Genomic DNA, 22,564 nt, shown 5'->3' on the forward strand with positions numbered 1-22,564 from the left:
ATAAATAAATTAGGTAAGTAAGGTGGGAGTCTGAAGGCAGCTAGAATTTTCAGGAAGGAATGCTAGAGAAGAGATTTCAGCCCAGGAAAGCTCTGAATATTTGCCTCTGCAAATTCTTGACTGTGTCCTGTGGGTGAGGAAAGCAAGAGATAAAAATCATTGAAAGCTCAAGGAACAATGTCAAAATCCCCATGCATAGTCTGTCACCACCTTACACCTTCCATAAACAAGAAATTCGTCTCTAAAACACTGTTTTACATTGGCTCTGAAATAATAAAATCCCTTTGTGGTTTTACTAAGTAAGAATATTTGACCCTCTCTCTTAATTGTTATACTCATTCTTTATAACCAATTTAATATTAAAAATCCTGGTCTCAAACAAGATAAGAAATTTATCATTAGAAAGTTATCAGGAATTGTTTTTAACTCACAATTTTGAAGTCCAGTGTCTAGTGGCCAGAGATCCACACTTTTTCACAATTTTTTTTTCCAAGACAGAATATCAAAAATACCTTCCTTCTTTCCTCTTTCTGTTTTAAATTTTTATTTCAAATTTGACTTAAAATTTTACGTGTTATTTTTTTTTTAAATTAAGAGCATTCGGACAGATGAATCTCATACACTTTAAATAAAACTGTCTCATAATTCAGAGGAAATGTAAGTGTATTGTATATATAATTGCAGATAGAGAGTCACAAACAATCAATGAGATGTATTTAATTGTAACTATAGTGCTTTCTATTACCAACCAGTTATTGTGTCTGTAATTTTCCTAAAAGTAATATCTATGAGGGGCTTTTTGGTATTCAGGCCATGGGAGTGAAAAGATGATCATCCAAGATAATAGCTTGAAGTCAATAAGCCTAAAAAAATCATTTTCAACATGATATGAATGTAACTGAACAACCAAGTGTCTTGCACATTGAAGCAGTCAATCGTTCCGCTAATGCACTATTTGAAGTAATATAATTTTACTTAAAAGTCACTCCCATAAATTTAGGAAAATATTATTTATTTCTTTCAACTGGAAAACAATATTCACCTGAATACTCTAAACGAAAAGAAATAGAAATCTAATCTATTTAAAACGTGCTTGTACTACTTTGAATCAAAAGTCTCAGGTTACTTTTACAAATAAAAACGCATTTGTCTTCATTTATTCATCAATAAATATCTACTTCCTTCTATGTTTTGGGCATAATACAAAATACTGGGGAGCACTAAATGAAAAAAAAACAGTGTTATTTTATTTTTGAAGATTTTACAGTATTTTTGAGGAAGCAGACAGTCTCATCACAAGAGATGAGATACAATGCATTTAGATGAACAACCTGAGTTCAAATATACCAAGGTGGATGCAGCTCCACGGTCTCTAAGGCACCGTGCTGAGTACTTTTCCATCCTCCTTGTGTTCCTGGGAAGATGGGCTGTATAGAATCATCAGTATTTGAGAGATTTTAGTAAAACAACCATTTACAACACAGTGGGCGAGATTTAGGAAAAAATAAAACAGAATAGTGTAATGCCTTAGCACTTCCGTAACTTGGTCAGTCTTACGATGCCAACACCTAGAGAACAAGGAAGTGTTACTGAGCCAGGCTAGAGAACCTCAGCAGGAAGGAGCCTGGGAAAATAAACTTGGTGACCTTCATTGTGCCTTCCCTTCCATCTCCTGCTAGTTACTGCACTGATGATTATTTTCTGGGGAGGGATGTAAGCTTCCAGGTCAAGGCCAAAGACTTGGCATGAAGAATAAGACAGTACTCATGGTAAAGGATAGGGGTGTTAGAGGAAGGATGCTGCATATTCTGGGCTAAGTCATGGGTTAAAAAAAACACTCAGGTCTGAGGAGTGAAGCAAGCCAAAGGCCAATGTGTGTGTGTGTGATTCAGTATTGAGTTGAGACAGAATAGGATAAGAAAAGGAAAATATTGATTCCAATTAAAGGTCATACTGTTTTCCAGGATCAAGTTCTAATTGACTTTATCTTTATGAAAAGAAGTAGAAAGCTAGCATGTGGAAATGCTGAGGACGAGACATATTCAAGACTGTTGAAAACGAGGCAGAGATTATAAGACAATGTTTTGGAAATACCCTTTGCTCCTGTTGTATGGGCTGGAGAACTGAGATAAACACAAGACCATTCATGGGAGATGAGAAAAGTCACAGAGAAGTAAATGTCAGGGGTAAAGAGATAATCGCATGTCCCGTACTTACACACAAATGTGTCTAACCGTGATGGCCATGACATTTTACAGCTTTCACAACTGGAAGGTAGTACATTTTATTTAAATGTTATAAAGGTAGTGATCAAAAGCCCTTCAGCATGGACAGGAGATTCACAAAAATTTTAGATGAGTGGAGGAACAAGGGTGACAAACAGTCACCTTTTCTCAAGCATTCCTTGTGTTTCGGGTAATGTGTTGCCTCATAATTTGGCCTTTGTGTTCTCGGTGCAATGAAGTGACTGAAAAGTTACTGCAAGAACAATCACGTCTCACATATTAAAGATTTCACCAAGAAGAATTGGGAGAAACTTTTGATTCCTTAATAAAGTATGGAATGCAGTGATATAAAGATTTTTTTCTAAAGATAAGCAAATATATGCAAATTAGTGACTGATGACAGTTATTAACAAAGTGACCATGACACACACAGTGACCCTAACCCACCTTAGTGGATGTTGCTCTTCGATTTCACTGAGGGAAGCATCCTACATCAGGCAGTGTTCAGATCCTCGCCTTTCTTTCCGTAATCTTCTAACTCTGACTTTGTTTGAGACCTAGGGTCACTTGTGTCTGGGTGAAGACTACTTGTATGAGTCTTTTCTTTGTTATTGTAGAGTATTCTCAGTCTCTGTTTGAGACCTAGGAATTTTCTTACTTTGAATACTTTTTAACACTGCCTAATTTCCCCCCAAAATGCTTTCGGAAGCTGAGTGTCTCTGCCATGCCATGTGTGTAAATATTTTTAAGATTGTGTCCTTGTCTACTTAATACTTTAGCCTATTCAGTGTTCAGGAATCAGATAGCAATACTAGTAGTTGTGTTTCCTCTTTATAGTCTGCTTTGTGCTACTAGATTCAAGGAAGCTAGAACGTGGAAACTTTTAGCAGTAAGAAGATGACATGTGTCCCGGGGGGAGGAGGTGACCTGAAATATGTCATCTTACTGCTAAAAGTTTCCAGATATGTAAAATGGGACAATAATTTTATCTAGCTTTTATGCTAGCATCTAGGTAATATCAGAGCAAGGCATAAGAAAAGTGTGTTATAACTCATAGAAAGTGAAATAAATGTTAACTTCTCTTGTGTGTAGTTGTAGTAATATATTTGGTACATTTAACATATTAATTATTTTTGATATTTTTAATCTTTTTATTTTCAAGAGAATAAAACCAAACAAAATGAAGTCAATTAAAGCAAAACAGTGAAAGCTATAAAGGACTTCAACACAAGATAATAGGAAATCATCAATGGCTACCATAATGCTTCTTGTTATCTTCAAGATAGCTGCCCACACCATCAGACCTAGTAAAATCAAACAAAACAGAACAAAATGATATTTTAATGTTTATCTGAACATTATGTTTGTATAGATAGGGAACATCAGAAATAATATTCTGAGCAGGACTGTGTGTCAAAATTATAAAGAAAGTATTTAATCAAAGTCTTGAATTTTTGACTTGAATTTTTGACTAAAACTCTATGTGTATGTTACATTTCTAGGGATTTGATATTCTGGTAATGTTTTAAAGATTTCAAGCCCATTATTATTAAATTTGTTTGAACAATAAAATGTACGGTAGGCACTCTATTTAGTACCATTATGTATTTTAGGGAGTTAAAAGGCAAATAAATAAGCAGACTGAATTTAGAGGGCCAATTTGAAATAAAAATCCCGTTTCACTGATGACATGTTGGCTCCTGTTATCAATGTCAGTATGTGTATTTTTAAAGTGATGTATGAGTATGCATAAATTCTTTTGTAGGGTAGAGAGACCTCTCAAAATGTCTTCTGTTTTACTGAAGGAAGGATATGTAGAACCTATAGCATAGTGCCTTGGCTCATTTATCTCACCTGTTCTTTATGTTTCCATAAATCATGCAGAAGAATTTCACCTAGAATTTAATCACTTCCTATCCTGAGTTGACCATATCAATCAAAGTTTCTCAAAAGTACTTTATTGAGTAATAAACCAGCAATTTCCCTCTGTAATTTCATTGTGATATTTATTAAACTGAGCATTTTACAAATTCATTTAGATAAGACTTTTTCTCTTGTAAATACAAGCTCTAGAATAACAATTTTTGTTTTTGAGAACAACTAGATTGTATCTAGTCTGTCAGTCAAAGTTATTTTATTTACTTTTAAAGCAGCAGTAGTGAATCAATCTAGTATGAGAAAGAATATTCTAAAGAGAATCAAAAATTCAGAATCGACGTTTGACTGAAATAACATTGGGCAAGATACTTAAATCTTCTACTAAGTGCATCCATGCAGGAGGTAAGGAGTTCTGATGACATGTGTTAAAGGAATTTCATATTCTACTGCACATCTTTTTAAAGTATCCACATAACTTCATTATCTTGTCTCCTAAAATGCTAATAAAATAAAAGCCAACTGGCACCGTGAAGGGTTTTGTGGAGTGGAATGACAACAGCAATAGTAGCACAGTCAACAAAAATACCTGACTTGATGTTATTACTTGTTTGTAAGTTTGGAAGGAATACATTAAGGAAATAATGGGTGAAGCTGGAGTTGCAAGTATAGTGAGAATTTTGAACAACAAAATGAGCTGTTTTGAAAAGTTGGTAATGGGAAAGACAGGGTGGGTATTTATCTAGATGTACGGATGCAATACAAGAGGATGTAAGGCAGCAGTCCCTAGGGATGACAGTTGCTTATTAATGAGAAATAAGGAGAAAATCCTGACAAATAAGTTACTCAACTTCTCCACAATCTGTACTGGATGTGGCACTGCCCATTCATATTCATGAGCCGGAAGACAATCCATTAGCCACAGAATGGAATGGGCCAGGGGAAAATGGAATACAATTTGGCAGTGTAAAAACACAGAAGAAAATACAGTAATTGTCCATGTCAAATTCTAACTATGAAATTGGCAGGCAAAATCCAGGAATACTATAACCTTACATTGTCCATTAATTTTAATTTCTTTTTAAAAGATACCCCAAATTCCAACATAATATGTTGCATACTTGCATTAAGTATAAAGCTTGTGGAGAGAGATTTTTATAAGGATTATATATCATGCTTAATCCATGACACAATAATACATATTTAGAAAAAAGGTATCTGCTCAAGTATCTATAGCAACCCACAGAGAAATTTTTTATTGGAGGATTGATAACAACTGAAAGAAGCACTGCTCGTAACGGAACTGATACTACAGATTGGGATTCCATGCCCTATTGCATGCACAAATTCAGGTAAAAGCAAATGTGAAGTGTTGAAAAATGTTTTTGTCTATCTTAAGTAATCAGTGGGAAATTAGGTGAAGCATGGCAAAAATCTATTTTCTATTGGTCAGGTCTGAATTCTTCTTTTTAAATTTTATTTGATTATGGCATGTTTGCAGTACATAAAGTTTACCTTGATTTTAGGGAATAGGTTCAAGTATATAATGTATCTCGATTATGTTTTATTCCCCTCTCCCTCTGTACTCAGCTCCGTGCAGCCCTAAATCCCTTCCCCTGTTTTTATTATTATCATTGTTACGTTTAGTTTATGTTTATGGCTTATAACTATAACCTTTGTGAGTATTTGATACTTTTACATGACACATCTTAAATCTGTTTATATCTCCTTTCTCACAGCCCTCCCTTTACCTTTGATCTTGTGAAGCTCTTTCCACCTGTAAAAGACCAATCTCCTTTCTTCCTTCTACAAAATCTTTAAATAGCTCTTCACCTGAATCAAATAAGAGCTACCTTATGGTATTTAAGCTCGTGTGTCTGATTCATGTCCTTTTGAATATTATTAAGCCTCTTGTGCATCATCCATACAATCCATATTTACATGTCATATTTACATTTAAGGTCCTGAGCTCAGTCTTTGCTTGGCCACATAATCAATGCCACACCTTGAGTACTGTCTTTATTAATTACACCTTTTTAAGATCAACTTAATTAAGACCAGATCCTGTTTACTTTCTCCACATAACCATCCTGATTTCTTATCTCAGTCCCCCAGCTAAGAAAGCTTTTCTGTAAAACAAGAGTTATTTAAAAGATGATTATTAAACAACTTAGCTAACATTAAGACCCATGTGCAGATTTAAATCAAACACATGCCAAATACTTACAATAGGTCCAGGAAAAAATTCAAACACACATACACATACATATGCTATCATTAATGCTAAATTGAATGTAAAAGTAGGAGTTAGTAACAGATACTAACTGTGGGTAAATGAATGTGCAAGGCAGTCATATGTAGAGGGATGTATTTACCTCAACTAGACAAAACCTATTGCATGCCTAGGAGGAAGGCTTGTTTTCAGTACTATTTCCTTTCTATAACCGAAACTCCAAAATAGCTCAAAGATGGTTCAGGTAGCTCAGGAATATGTGATGTAAAGATGCCTAGTTATATTCATTTCCATCTTTCTCACAGATTTTTATTGTGCATCAATGCCATGATGTTTCTTATTTAGTACCATTAAAATGTCCTTGAGGGAGCAGCAGTGCTGAGTGTGGGGGGCCACTGCAGCAACCCCAGCACTCAGCTTAAGGCAAGAGGAGCTCTGAGAGCTTGAGGCCAGGGTGGGCTCCATGGTGAGTTCAAAACCAGTCTGGACTACATAGTGTGATCCTATCTCAAAAAGAAAAATTAAAAACCAACAGCAAGACAAAACAAAAACAGAGAAGTTCTTTGCTTAATTATTTCAAAGACACTGATATTTATACTTTAGGGTCCTATTTCATTACTTTAAATGCAGTTGTTCCATTTGCTGCCTTGGTTATGACCACTGCAAAGTAGTAAATGTGCCATTTATTACCATTTTATATACACACTGGGAAACACAACATCCCGTTTGTCTTGTCATGTCAAGACTCCATTAAGTACCAACAAGACTGGAACAAATGTCTTAATTCATATTGTTCATGCTTAATATTTTATCAATTATTCTCACTTTTTTTCCCATGCTATTATCTCTTTCCTTTCTTCCTAAACTCAAGTTTCTGGTCATTGGTGATATGTGTCCGACTTATCACCATTCCATCATAGCGTTGCCAACCTGACTAATATTTCCTTAGCTTGACCTATCAGTAAGGAAGCCCTATTATAAAACTTTACTGTGTTCTGTATTCGGCGGCTATCCCTGTCTATCATAAGCATCTCTGGAAATTAGTATTTCTTGTTTATTTAGGTACAGATAAGTGTTTCTTTTCCATGCAGAAATATCAGCATTTGCTTTCTCTTTAAATAAAAAGATTACAAATAAGCACTGAATAACTATCTCTACAACTCCCACTAGGATAAAGAAACCAGAAGCCCAGAACTAATAAATAACTTATCATGTTCTCTTTTGGCATGGTCTCCATAATCCCAGGCAATTTTCTCTGCTTGCCAGATGGAAATAATTCAACAATGTGTTAATGAGATAAACACCGGGGGGAGGAAACAATTAAAAAAAAAAAAAAAAGAAAATGAAAGAAGAAAGCAAAAATTATAATAGTCTGCCTGCCTTAGAAATGGGGTAACAAGTACTTTTATTTCCTTCCACAACATCGGACAAATGTAAGAACTGCTGCCAGCTAGTGTGAAGTGAAGAGAGATATAATACATTAACACATCACAGAAAGTCATGGGCAAAGCCCACTTTCAGTTGAGAAGTGTCCCTGGTGGTGAGTTTCTTATTTGGAAAACCTACTTTGCCCACATCAGGTAATTCACAGTTTACTTAGTCATAAGTTTGATTATGTACAGTTAGATTGCTATGAAAACCATGTTTAGGTTTAAATACCCTCTTCTCAGCAGCTGGTACAGAATATGTTTTACCAAAGAAGGATGGCAAAATAGTCTCCATTAAAATGCTCTGCATATTCAGATCAATACTCTTTTTTCAAAAAGATTTCTCCAATCCCCTCACTCCTGGAATTGGAAAAGAAGCTAAGAAAAATGTTTATCACAACCGCATTAGGCAGAGACGAAATAAGAGCTGAAAGGCAAATCACTCTTCGCTTTCTAAGCTATTGGAATAAATTTTAAAACACCTCCCTCATCTGCAAAAACTGAGGGGATCTTAAGAAGTATTATGATAAAAAGGTGTAGCATAAATTATCACGTTTTAAAGCAAAATGAAAAGAAAGATTGGGCCGCATCCCTAAAGCTGGGATTTAGTCAAAGTCTAGAATGTTAGTGGGAAAAAAGCCTTAATTCCCTCTTTTGAATACGCATTTGAATCTGGCACATCAAGAAAATTAAGGAAATTTTTCCTTACCAGAGACATGGAAGGTGAAAGAAACATAGATACAGAACGTGACAGGATTTTATTTGCAACAGGAAAAGTCACCAGTGAGAATTTGAGGTGGAGATGAGAACCTCAAATCACTCACCTTAGTCTAGGTTGTAGGTTTGCTGATCCCATCACAAAACACTGTTTTTCAGGCATTGCGAAAGTTTATCAGGTGGTGCTAAAAAGTTTGCACTCAGGTAGAATAGAGTCTGAACCTTCAAGAGAAAAGCATGATGCACTCGGGAGCCAGGTGTTTTATGAGGTCTCCAGGGTGTTTTCAAGATGGTTGATAGCTTGTCTACTCTTTCTCTCTGTCAGGTTACTCAGTTGGTGGGCTGTGTTTGAATGCAAAGCTTTTGCATGTGTTTGAATTTAGAGATAAGCTGCCCCCATCAGAAAGGTGCTCTCTTGTGGAGGGAAGGCTGTGGGAGAAAAAGAACAGGCTGCGTTTTCAGGGTTATTATAGCTTTATACTCTTAGGAATTTATTTTTTTAAGAATTGGCGGAAAACAAAGCCTTTTAACATTGGGTTACTTTGTGTCCTGAAACTGTACAATTTTAACAATTTTACTCTTACTTTCATTAGTTCATTCTTTCTTTTCTCTTTCTTCTGTCCTACATTATGTTGCTAGAATTTTAACTAGAATTGTTTTCTGCTATTGTATACTTCAGTGGAAAAAATGAGTTAAGTTGGCTGTGATTTGGTTTCTCTTTTTCTGTTAGCAGTATGAAATGTTTAGTGCAGGCTAACAGGGTCATCAGGTTTGCAGGTATTATGATTATAGAATGCTGCAGAAATTACTGAAATGCAATTATATATGAATTCATGTCTTGGATGGAGAAATATTTTAGTATAGTCATGTTGAGGGAGAGAGAAGGGAAATGGGAGAAGATATAACTTATCCATGTTCACTGAAGTTCATCAATATGAAGAACAATGTGGAATCTTAAAAAGATAGTGATTTTGTTCAAGTAAGTTATCAACATGAGTATGTGTTTGAATTAAATTAAGTAATAGAAAGTTTATTTTGACATACAGATTTGCATGGTTGGACTATGATAGCTGGAGAATTGTTACTAATTATATCTTGCTATGGGGGCATTGTCATTAAATAAAATACCACACCAAAAGTCCCCTAGCAATTAAAGTAACAATTTGACATTTTCCTTTTGAAATTTAATTTTCATTTGCTTTCTATTTTTTGTAGTTTTTCACTAGGGCAAATATTTACATTGCCTGAAAATCAGCTTGCATCAGTACCTGTAAGCCAGTGGTTGAATTCCCGGTAACCATAGATCAGAAAGACAAGAGAGAGTCCTTAGATAGGATTCCCTGCTGTGAGTTTTTATTAACTTACAGGAGTTGCTGGTTTTGAATGTATCCTCTTCAGCAGACATCCCTGTCAACCACGGCCCATGCGAGGTATTTTCTCAATTTTGGCTTGAATGTATCTGAACTGGCAGCAGGTTTTAGTTCAGCAAATGAGTCTGCAGGATATCCTGGCCAGGACAAAACTGGCCAATTACTGGAGAGGTCTGGCTCCGCACTGGAAACGGGAGTCCCATGCTTAGCCAAATGTGGCCTTTAGGATAGAGAACAGAAGGCGAAAATAACTTTGATTTTGTAAGATGCATTACAGAATAACACTTTGAGAATCATATTTGTAAAGTATGCCTGTACATGATTCTAAAACCTCACTTTTCTTTATTTGTTTTCGGTGTTATACAAGTTTACTGTCTTCACTTACCATTAAAAGTGACACAATGCTTTATTTAACTTCAATTTGATTTTATCTTATGATTTACTAAAACAGTCTTCTATGAAATCACAATTATTTTTAATCTTTACTGGTAACAATAAGGTGGTCTATATGAACACTTTTCCGATTATAAAACCTACTTACTTTCTTAGGTTAAAACCAAAGGACCTCATAAACTGAAAAGCAATGACAAATTGCTTTCTAAGAAGTGTATACTGGTTACCAGTAATAGGTGATCTTAGCAATTTTGACAAATTTTCCTGTATCTAGACTTTCCCATGTACCCTTTCAAACAACATTATTACCTGATTATTAATCATTCAGCTGTCAAGCCTAAGAGGAAATTAGTCAGTACATTCAGCATGTAGTAGAAACCCAAGTGCTATTTTTTTAAAAATAGATATAATTATATCCTAATGGTAGCTGCATAAAATGTTACCTAACTGTAATATCCCTTATTATAACTTTAATTTTATTTTTAAACAAGTCACTTCCTATCATTGATGCTAATATTTATGCAAGCCCAATCTCAAAAACAGGATCTTTCAATTTGTAGGTGGAAAAAAAAAAAACATACTGAGTATAATACAGTATTTATCCCTGATCAAGAGGAACCATCCTAGAGAATTCCAAACATGGAAACAGCATCAATAAAAGACAAAGAGGATAATATGCCTGTTGCTCATTTTCAACAGTATATGCGACAGTGGAAGAAGCTGAAAGATAATCAAAATGAGAGAAAGGAACTAATCAGTTTACATATGCTATGTAATTCATAAGCTTCTGTTTTTGAAAAAAACTGTAAACTTTAAGATTGACAGCACAAAGTACTCAGGTATATGTAATTTTAAAGTACCTATATTTCCTAGGTAATATCTAGAAAAATGAAATTAGCAAAAAATATCATGCCAATCAAACTGTGTAAATAAAGCCTTTGGCTTAAGGGCCTCCTCTCTGATGTGTTTCTCATGTGTCTGTTTCCGCAACAGGTTGAGCAGTTGGGTATTCTTCACCTGCTTGGGATTAACCTCAGATATGATCTCTCTCACAAGCCATAAAGCTGTGTAAAGTCACACAAAAAGTCCTAATCCATTGATAAAGGGGAAAAGTAGAATGTGTTTCTATTTATTTTCATTAGGGCAATATTAAGTTATCTTTCAGTACTATTATCCTATTACGTACATCTAAAACACTACAGTTAGTTTTTAGATAGAGATAATATATTGTGACTCTGTACTTTGTGGTTTTCAGTAACCCCCCAAAATAAGAACGCTTTTTTTCCCCCCATTGATCAAAAGTTTGGGAGCGGAGGTAATTTTCCATCACCTGAAGGTATTCAAAGTCAATAGGTAACGTTTCTGGTCAGGCAGGTAATTATAACCAGCTCTAGTTGGGCTCTCCACGCCGCAGGTTGCTGATCTTGCAGTACAAAAAATATTTTCAGCTGTGGACAATTAACAAACTCAGTCAACCAGGCAAAAGTACAGCCCTCTTCTGCACAATTCAGCTGCCAGCACTACTTTGACAGCTATATAATTACATGGACCATAAATTACGCTTGGTAATCACCTTGTTTATAATTTCATTCCCTGTAAATTAGTAGTGTAATGAAATGAGATTTCATAACCACCAGATGCAGAGCGAGCTGCTCACCAGAGACTCTAGCAGTGCTTTATAGGCAGCCCCTTCCCAAGAAATGAGATTGTGGTGGGTTGCTGTTTGCTGGTCAAGCCCTGGGCAAGTGACCTAATGCTCCAGGCATCTTGCTGCCAAGGACATTCAAACACTTCCAGGTTGGAAGCAGAATGATGGCAGCTGCAAAAAACATGGCACCTTGTTTGGAAGAAAACTTTTGCTTTAAAAAAAAATTCATATACAGTAACTCCGTTTGTTGACATGTGCCATGTTGTCTATTGCATGCACATAAATTACTTGAGTCAATCTAAAAAGTACTTGTAATGGGGTTCCATAACAACAGATATTTATGCACTATGGCTAGGTAGGTGGTCTATTTTTACTGTATGGTGATATAGTAATTGCACAAGAAGTGAATAATGTACATAATCAAATTTTCTAATACTTTTCTCTATATGAATAAGTGATTTTTGGAATATCCTTTGTAATTATATGGGCATGAAAGAAAAACCATAAGAATGGAAATAATAAAAATGTTCTTCTTTTCTCCAGCATTTAGTTAGTAACCTGACTTCTGGGACATAACTTCCTACTATTTCATAATAAAACAATGATAAATCATAGCTTCTTGAGTCAGCAACAAACAATTGGGAATTAGACTTTTTAAGGGAAAAAAAGAACAAATTAACAGTTTATAATTTCTGCTGTTCTTATATCCAACGCCTAGACAAGCTATTTGCAAGAGATTTATTGGAACCTGAGCCTTTATTCCAACAAGAACTGTGCTGCGAGGAAAAATACAAATTAACTGCCACTGCTTCTAAGAGAGCTAGGAGGGGAAAATGCATGAATCTAGAGGCTTTAATTACCTACAGAAATGTGAGTTGGTTATGCAGTGCCTATTTTAATTACCATCTGATTAAAATTAATCCTAGCTAGGAAAGGAGAAAGTAGACTAAGGAAACTGCTATCTGAAGGTTAATGTTTCAACTGCCACCATACGCAGACAAGGAAAAAAGAGAAGATTTAGATGAAGGAATTGCTGTGAAATGTAAAACATGTTTAAAATACTTGTGTCCGCTTTGTTTTGCCATATTTGACTGTATTCTTCCCCCCCCCCCCAAAGAAAGTAATAAGCACTAAGGAGTAATAAAATCCAAGATGTGTAAATTTTGTTGTAAAAAAGAGAGGGAAAAAAAAAAAAAAAGAAAAGGAGCTCTAACGGATATAACAGCAAGTGTGTTTGGGGGTGTTAAATAGCTGACTTTATCAATGTTTTTGGAACATTGAACACAGCTGTTTGCAGTCTCCCTGTTTGAATGTCCACCTTGTGTTCTTTGATACTGTGATTTGAGGAACTATTTTCAAGAAAATAGTGTGTAATCTACTAGCAGGTAATTTCTTACTGTTATGGTTTTTTGTTTTGTTTTGTTTTGTTTTGTTTTGTAGTTCTGTATTGCGTGTACCCTTACGCCGCTTTGGTTTGTTTTGTGTTTTTCTCTTTTTCCTCTTAAATTAAAAAAAAAAAAAAAAAGAAAAAATAAAATACTTGTGTCCAACATGTTTCAATGTGCGTGGAACTTCAGAAAATGGCCTGTCTTTTATCCAAAGACATGTAGGTATGTTACAATTGCCCTCAAGTAGACACTTTCAAGGTACAAGAAAATTATTCCAAGGTGCAAAGTATTTTGACCTCTCATTCTCAGTGGCAAACTTAGACTGTAAGTAAACAGCACCTAATTTATTTTATAGTCATTCTATGGAGTGATATGTCGCAATGTTTTTGAGACTTATCTGCTAGAAATCAACCAATCAAAACTTCCTTGAAAACCATGATAAATGCTACAAAAGCCAAAGTGTGTGTGTGTGTGTGTGTGTGTGTGTGTGTGTGTGTGTGTTTGTGTGTTTGTATTCATACCATTTGTCTTGATGGCAACATCAAGCAAATCTGGGGAATATTAACAACAGATTAATTTTTTTCTTCTATTCATTGGAAGGTGAAAAAGTATCCCACACATGCACAAGTAATTTACAACTGCCTTCCTGGCAATAAAATTTAAATTTTGGGTTGGTTTTACAGTTAACACTATAAGTTGCATTGAAACAATTATCTTCATTCATCAATAATTTTGCGGGTGAAAATTTAGCATTTTTAAGAATTAGGGTATTGATTAAGAATTCGGTAATTTAGCCACTAACAAAAAGCTAAAAGCCATAGGTTTGGTTGTCATTATAATAATTTAGCTTATTGCAACAAAATAAGAAGCATGCTAAGCAATGCAAGTTATTTCATTGTCATAATAATAGTCAAAATCATAGATTGTTCTGAGGTTAGTGATTGAAAGATTGAGGAAAAAACAGAATTCTCAAATTCACCTTACCATCCAATAGAAATAAAAATAAAAAATAGTGTCACCTCTCAACCTTTGTAAAAGGCCCTGGTTCCTTATCAGGAATCTTGAAAGTGTTAATATCAAAAGAAAAAGCAGACAGAAAGTAGAAGTGATGAATTAGAGTCCACCGAAATACCTTCTTGCATTCATCTCCCTTCTTCCATCTGCAGCTCCCGTAAGTCACGACTAGCACTGCGTGCAGAACATGAAGAAAGGAAGTAAGAAGCATTATGCTAATTTTGGATGTTTTCTAGATGAATAGCCATGGAAGGACTGGTGGTGACTTGGAGACAGCTGGAAAGAGAGAGGAGTAGGCCAGACCACTGGTCATCTGACATGCCGGGAAGCTGAGCTCATTGATAGAATTATCCCTTGGCCTCATTCTAACAGAGAACAAGTGACAATAGTGCTAGTTATTGCAAAAAATAATTGAGAACTATTTTTAGAGTGCAGAATTATATAAACATGGACCAGGGACATAGCTTAGAGGCATGGCACCTGCCTGGTAAGGGCGAGTTCCTGATCCCTCAGTGGAAACCCCTGTGTCTCGTGGTAACAATAGCTGCTCATTGTAAACAGTCAGTGAATTAGCTTCACATGCCTTGCCATTCCTGTTGTTCTGGATTGGAAGTAAATAGGAATGGATGCCAGGTGGTCTCAGCTGTGAGAATCATAGTAAACTGGGGCAACAACGCAGCCCAAAATTCTCCCATCTTTGCTACTCACAATACCTTATGAGATTGTGTCATGGTTTATGTCAGTGACCCCCAAGCCTCATGCAATTATGGACGCAACTAAATCTAGCCTTTGTGATTGGTTTGTAATCTAGCACTTGAATTGGGGGTGTGAGAGCTACACTCGTGTAGGGGTGGAGCCAGCTAACCGTGCAAAGTCAGGAGGAAGGTATGTCTCTATCTCTCTCATGCTGGTTTCTGCCTTGCTGTTTGCAGTTCTCATGAATGATGGCCCTACCATGCCATCCTGCCTTGGAGCCAACTGAGTATGAACTGAAACCTCCAAAATTGTAAGAAATAAACTTTTCCTTCTTTCATATTGGGCGTCAGGTATTTTGTCTCAGCACAAAAATGAAAAGACAGATTGCAACAAAGCAGTATGAAAATTCTAAAGTGAATAAAAGTTCACTGTCTACAAATATCTTCCATGTACTATCTTTCTCATAAGATAGATTTGATAGCTAGCATGAAATACCAAACAACCTGTAAGTTTCTATCAGTTGCTCTGGAAGGAAAGTTCAAACATAGAGTTCATCTAAAAATAACACATTCACAAAATAATTGGCCAAATATAAAGTTCAGTTGAAGCCACTTAATAAACAATCCAGAAAGACAAGTTAAAAATATAAAAGCATTAAGGCAAATGTTGATGGCAGGGCAGGGAAAGGGAGGAGTAAAAATGATTGAGGTACTTGATGTATATACACCAATTCTCCAAAATGAATGTAAAGGCTGTGTATCTCAAACATGTACTAATAAAATACCCAAAATATAAAAACGGAAGAAAAGAGAACAGAAGAAGGTAATTATTGGAAAAAATTATTCCATGAAATAGAAGAAGAAAAAAATTCAACAATAACTTTATAAGCATTTCAAGTAATTTAGAAAAGACTATGCTATGTTATATGAAACTACCACTAACACTGAAATTTTAACATCATGCTAAAAATAATAATTACTAATATAATGCTGAAAACTTGTTCACTAAAACCTGTTTCAGAACAAATTAATACTTTAGAAATAGCATGGAAATTACCTGTTAGAGAGCTATATTAGTGACAAAGAGGACAAGAATTAAAAGTGAGACAGGGTACAGTGTAAAGTCTAAAGGATGAAATGGTTTGGAAATGGTGAAAAAGTAAGATAAGAAAAACCTAATTTCATATTTCAGCACCCAGATCAAAATGTGAGGGAAAAAATGAATAAACAATGAATAAAAACCCGGCAAGGAAAAGAATAAGTGAAAACATTCCTCTAAATAAGGTTATAATCATTTGTGATCATTTTTGTACGCTATGAAATTTTAATGAAGAAATGATAAAACTAAAGGACTACAGACTACAGAAAGAAGAAGTAACTAAAAATGACACAGTTGGTTTTTTTGTTTTGTTTTGGTCTGTTTTGGTTTTGGTTTTTTTACAGGTCACAAAACTTGGCTAGCATGTAGCTCTTCCAAAGGAAGTACTGGTAGAATTAAATAATGAAGAGACACCTGTAGATTTCTGAGGGGGCTTTCACTTAATGCCTAGACTGGACAAGAATATAAATTGTCACTCAAATCCTTACACATGAAAGGAATCAGGTTAAAATATTTAAAATATGACCACTTGGCAGGAAATTTAGTCAACCTAAGGATAATACAACATAAAGCACGATATAGGAAATTATTTCCTTAGTGTTTGCAGTGAAAACAACCTATTTTAGTAAAAAATAATTCAAATAATAATGAAATTATGATTAAAGAAAGTAATTAGCTATAATTGGATCTTAGAGTTTCAATTAGGAAATGGAAAACAGTAGATGCACGTTTTGGGGGAAAATGTCATAATTTCCTAAATCTTCATGCTGTAAGACAAAAATTTCAGTCTAAAATTCGCTAAGGGAAGAGACAAAGAATTTATTTCATTGTGTAAAGTAATACCAATGTAGCTCCCCAAATATAAAACATAGATAAATTAACCTACTACAACAAATAAAATATATATAAATTAATCTACTAAAATGATTAATAGTGAAGTAATTCAGTTCGTAAGATAGAAAATATTTAAATCTCATACATATTTGAAATTAATATGATTGTTTTAGGAAATACAGATAGAGTATTAGCACAAAGAGTGTTCTTAATCCAATCCACATAAATGAATAATTAAATATCACATTTGAAGAAAATAACATGTCAAAACACTAGAAATAACCGAAAATTTTGGGACAATAGCTAATAACAGAAACAGAAGTTGCCGTTTGTATTTTATGCTGCACATAAATGTGAAATGAACTGTAATGAAAGCACATTGCTTTCAAAAAAGCAATGTATTTTCTCTACAATTGAAAGAATAATGATCATAAAGAAGTCTGAAAAACAGAAGTAAACTGAGAACCTATGAGATTAATATACATGGCTATATAAAACCAGAAAAATTTTCAGTTGAAAAAATATGTTAAAGTTTATACTAGGACAAAATGCTTTAAAATTACACATCAAACAGATAATGTCATATTGGTAGAGTAACTGCAAATGAATAACAGCTACATTAAAATAAAAATAAATAAAATATATAATTGTTGAAGATGCAATTTTTATGAAACTTTTATAATAAAGGTCAATTTGTAATATATTGACTGGATGAGAACTTTGAATAATGAAATGTGCACTCTTAACACTCTCCTAGAATAACTGATTTATACTGGAATTGACTCAGAGAAAATTTGAAAAGATAGAATCAAACCATTTTTAAAACACTGGCTTGAAAATTATTGTGCAACTCCACTACAGTAAATACTGAGGTTATTAAACTGAAAAGCTGACTCAGGTTAAGAGCATGTGATTCTAAGATGACAATCATATGTTTTGAGAATTGTTCATAAGCAGAAGATATTCAGTTATTATAATGGGCTATAAGATATTGCGCTGGAATACTTCGCAGAGAAATAAAGACAAGTTGCTAAATGCATCATGAGCCACGGAACAAACTGTATTCAAATTCCTACTTCACATTGTATTTTTGCTTTAAGAATACATTAAAATATCATCACTTTGCTCTGAGAGTTTCACTACATTTCTGAGCTTCCTGCTGAGACATACATTATTTTGGAATCTAGTTTCCTTGAAGCAACAAGACGTGGTTAAATTGGATGATGCTTTAGTTCACTCTTACCTCTGATTTTCTGTAATGTCTCTACACCAAATCAGAGTCACTGGATGGGAACCCGGATATACGTGCAATTTTACAAATACAATAAGTGGTGGATTGTGAAACTTCATTGCACCCTCCACAGACAAATGTTTTCCTCTTCTTTAGCTTGCTATATAATAACCGATGGCATCTCCAATCTAATCACAAAGGGTTTAATGTGTCACATCTTTACAGTTCATTTCCACTAGAAGAGAGACTGGATGAGCTTACATACATGAAGTTAATTTCTTTAGTTCACTTTTTTTTATCAGCAAAAAGGTTATCCATGTGAATATCTAGTAAGAAGAGAGGTGTTGAACAAGCAAGTGTGACTGTTAGTTCTGATTATCAATTTGACTGCAGTGAGCCACACCTAGCAGAATAATAAAGGACATTTAAGTCTGGTATGTTTGAGGGACTGACTGTATCTGATTCCTGGCACCCTTCCTCTTCAGTTTTCATCTTCTATGTTCTTCTTCTTGACCACCATAAACCAGTCCTCCCTTCAGCCATGGTGGTCATGTCCTGGATCCAGCTGAGCATGAACTAAACCTCTGAAATTATGAACCAATAAACCATTTCTTTCTTTAAATTGTACAGGTCAAGCACTTTCCCAGCGTGGGAAAGTGGACCACTACACCAGTTCACTGAAAATGATACTGTTTTTTAATTGAAATCAGCAACTACTGTACTTAAGTACTTTCCAGAATCTGCAACTAAAAAGACAAATACGGATGCCATGTGTCAATAGATTGTGAAAATATTGAAAAAAAATTAGTAAATAGATAGAGAATTTGTATCTATACCATGATTTAAAACATGCAAAGGCTATGTGTGTAAATGGGTAAAAATTTGTGGGAAATCAGGAAAGCTGAAAAACATTTTTATGGTAAAGCATTTCAAGTTACACTTTTTAGTTTTTAAATAGATGCTTATTGGATTTATGTTTATTGTATTGGACACTGATGACATGAAAATTAATAGGATAAATCTACTAATGTGTTAAGTATGTAGTGAGACCAAAAGGATAAATAGCTTTGTCAAATAATCATGCCTAATAATGCATATGTGTAAAGTATGCCTTTAGTAGTGTTTAAGATTTTGGGTTTTAGAGTTTGCCTACCTGTGCTCCAAGGCCAACTATACTTTTCAGTGAATGTTATCTTTGTAATTACTAGGGATGTTTCAGAAAGAAGCTTTTATACATTTTATACATTCCAGAGACCAGTAATTGCAAGTATCTCTGTGCAAAGTCATGACAGAGCAGGGCTTTCCTGGAATACGGTAAGAAGTCCATTGAGACAGGAGCTTAGCAGGCACTGAGCAAGGTGACAAGAAATTAAAATCATAAATATGTTGAGGTTAGAGGGTAAAAGCTTTAAATACAAACAGGATTTCACTCTTCATTGAGTGGAAAATAAAGAATCATTACAAATGGTGAATAGAGATTATCTCAATGAGTGTAAACATATTTTAAAATTAAGCTCTCGTTCATTAGGAAGGAGAATGAAAGTTATTTGCTTATTTTTGTTTCCTCCTGAAGCATGGTTAAAATGAAAGCAATCAGAAAATTTATGTATTTATAGAAACTCTATAAAAGAGAGAAGAGGTAAAACTAGACCTTAGAGAACAAGTGTAGTTTTTGCTGACATTTTATTTTGTAATAATTTTAAACTTGTGTGCATTTTATGGGATTATTTGCAGATTTGGTATACAAAATGTGCCTTAAATGATAACATTTAGACTTGAAAAAATATCACAACCAGGATTTGACATTAATACGGCCGATGTACAGCGCAGTCCACTCCCAGGAGGATCCTGTATGTTGCTGTTTATAATCACACACACTGTGCCTCTCTGGACCTTTCATTAACACCTGACAACCTGTGAGCTGTTAATTTCTATTATTTTGTCATTGAAAGGATGCTACATAACTGGAATCTTATAGACTGTAGTCTTTTGAGGTTGGCTTTGTTTCCCCCATGCATAATTTTTTAGGTACTCATTCAGGCTATATGTGTCAAAGGTTGTCATGTTACTGCTAAGCATAATTCAACTGTATGAACACTCCACTCCAGTTCACTGCTCACCTGTGGAAGAACATCTGGTTGTGAGCAGTTATTGGTTATTACACATAAAGCAGCTACATGCATCTATATGAATTTATTGGTGTGGAACTAAACCTAATGGAGTGAATTTCTCTGGGATAAAACCCTGTAAGTGTGAATCCTTGGCCTATCATAGCTGTATGTTTAATTTTTAAACAAGCTTTCAAAAATTTGACAAAATTTTCTCCTGCATGGCTGCACCATTTTATAGGAGTTCTAATTTCTCCATATTTCCAACAACTTTTCCTGTCATCCACTAACTTTAATTTTGTCTCTTCTGATAGATTTATAATGGTATCTATGGTTTACATTTACCTTCTGTAATGATCAGTCATGTTGAAAGCCTCTCTGTATATTTAATACCTACTGCATATCTGCCCAAATGCGATGACTATTCATATCTTTTGCCTGTGGTGCAATTGGATTGAAGTTTTTCAACAAAGTTGTCAGATTTGTACATATGGGATTGTCTGCAGTATTTTCTTAAATACTCATTTGATGTCTTGGCATCTTTCTCCATTATAATCAATAATCATCATAAGCATTTGTGTCCTTTCTGGGAAACCTGTCAGTTTTTTTAAAAAATAATTATTTGTTTTCACCTCTTTCTAAATTAATTTTTTCTTTATTTCCCTCTTTTCAATGCCGTCTCCTTGTTGCTTCCGTCAGTCTCTTTGTTCCGTGCACCTTTTTTTCTTCTTTATCCAGGTTCTTCAAGGTGAAACGCTCTTTCTTTTTTCCGGTATATGCACCTCAAGCCATAGATTTCCTTCTCAGCACTGCCTTAGCTACCTCCTGCCCATTTTGATCAGTTGTGTTTTAGTTGAGTCTGGTGCATACTTTATTTCCCTGAAGAATTTTTGTGACTTGAATTATTTATAAAAGTATTGTGTTGTTTCCAAGTGGTGGAAGACACACTTCGTATTTTTGTCTGATGTTGGTTTTCAGCGTGACTCCATTATGATCAAGGAATATATTTCTGTACAGTTTTATTTTAAATCTGTTAACACTCAATTCATAGCCCAAAATATGGCTATTGTAATACATGTTCCATGAGAAATAGAAAATATATGTTGTGGTGTGGGGTGAAGTGTTCTCTAAATCCCAGTTAATCTTAATCGAAGATGGTACTTTTGTACATTCCTCTTGTATCATTGCTGGTTTGTCTAATTGTTCTATGAGTTGTTTGGGGGGACTGTTGAGGCCTACAGCTGTAGTGAAATTGTGAATTTGTCTAAATTTGTCTTTCAGTTCTATGATTTTTTGTTTCACATACTTTGCATTTTCGTTGCTTGATGTACATTTTGTAGCCCAATTATCTTTCTGGTGGGTTTACCAGTAAATCTTCATATCATGTATCTTTCTGCCTCTGATAACTTTCTTCACTTTGACATCAATTTTACCTGTTATTTATACAGCGATACGTGCTTATTTTTCATTGATATTTCCATAATATAAATTTAATTTCTTTTAGGACTTTTATTTGGCATACTTATTATATTTGAAATGAGTCTTTTGCTGATAGCACAGGGATGATTTAAATTTTTGGATTCACTCTCTCTCTTCTTTTTTTTTTTTTTTTCTTTTTTTTTTTTTTTTTTTGAGACAGGTCTCACTGTTTAGTCCAGGCTGAGCTTAAACTTGCTGTGTACCAGAGGCCGCCCTCAAAGTTTCAGTGATGCTCCTGCCTCACCTCCTAAGTCCTCTTAAGTGCTGTGGTTACAGGCATTCGCCACCATGCCCAGTCCATTATCTCTATCTTTTAACTGAAACATTTAGAGCATTGTCAGTTAAGGGAACCATTGATTTGTACACACCTAAGTTTGCTAGCTAGATTTTTTATTATTCTCTTATTTTTAGCTTTTATTTTATTTCTTCTTATGACTTGAGCCAATTTTAGTGTTCTAATTTAACTTACTATTGCCTATTGATTATATCTCTCTTTACATCTTTGATAATTGTTGCACTAGGTAGGACAAATTTCATAGCTAACTTACCATATTATTCTTATGCTGATATTTTATCATTTCAAATAAAGTACAGAAGTCTTTCTCCTCTATATCCTTTTATCTTTTGTGCATAAAATAATTGTCATATATTTCCTTTACAGGAATTTAAAACTGCTAAATACAATTTATGAAACAAATCCATTTTTATTTACATTTTCTATTACTGTGTTCCTTTTCAAAATCTAGATGTTTTACTTCCTTCTTTTACTGTTTTCATTTAACTTAGAGAACATTCGTTGCCCATTGTATTAGTATAGACCTATGGTAA

General features: G+C 34.5%; 1 long non-coding RNA gene across 1 annotated transcript; it reads right to left on the reverse strand.

Annotated features, from left to right (window-relative positions):
* Nucleotides 1-8,516: 8,516 nt before the first annotated feature.
* On the reverse strand, nt 8,517-14,676 carry LOC134476283 (uncharacterized). The gene is made up of 4 exons (XR_010047863.1): nt 14,409-14,676; nt 11,571-11,688; nt 9,843-10,067; nt 8,517-8,906 (listed from the first exon to the last, which is right to left on the reverse strand). It is a non-coding gene; the product is annotated as an uncharacterized LOC134476283 (long non-coding RNA).
* Nucleotides 14,677-22,564: the final 7,888 nt, after the last annotated feature.

The sequence above is a fragment of the Cavia porcellus genome, unplaced genomic scaffold, assembly GCF_034190915.1.
Source record: "Cavia porcellus strain 051 isolate PalLab524CR breed Dunkin Hartley unplaced genomic scaffold, mCavPor4.1 scaffold_6, whole genome shotgun sequence".
NCBI lineage: Eukaryota > Metazoa > Chordata > Mammalia > Rodentia > Caviidae > Cavia > Cavia porcellus.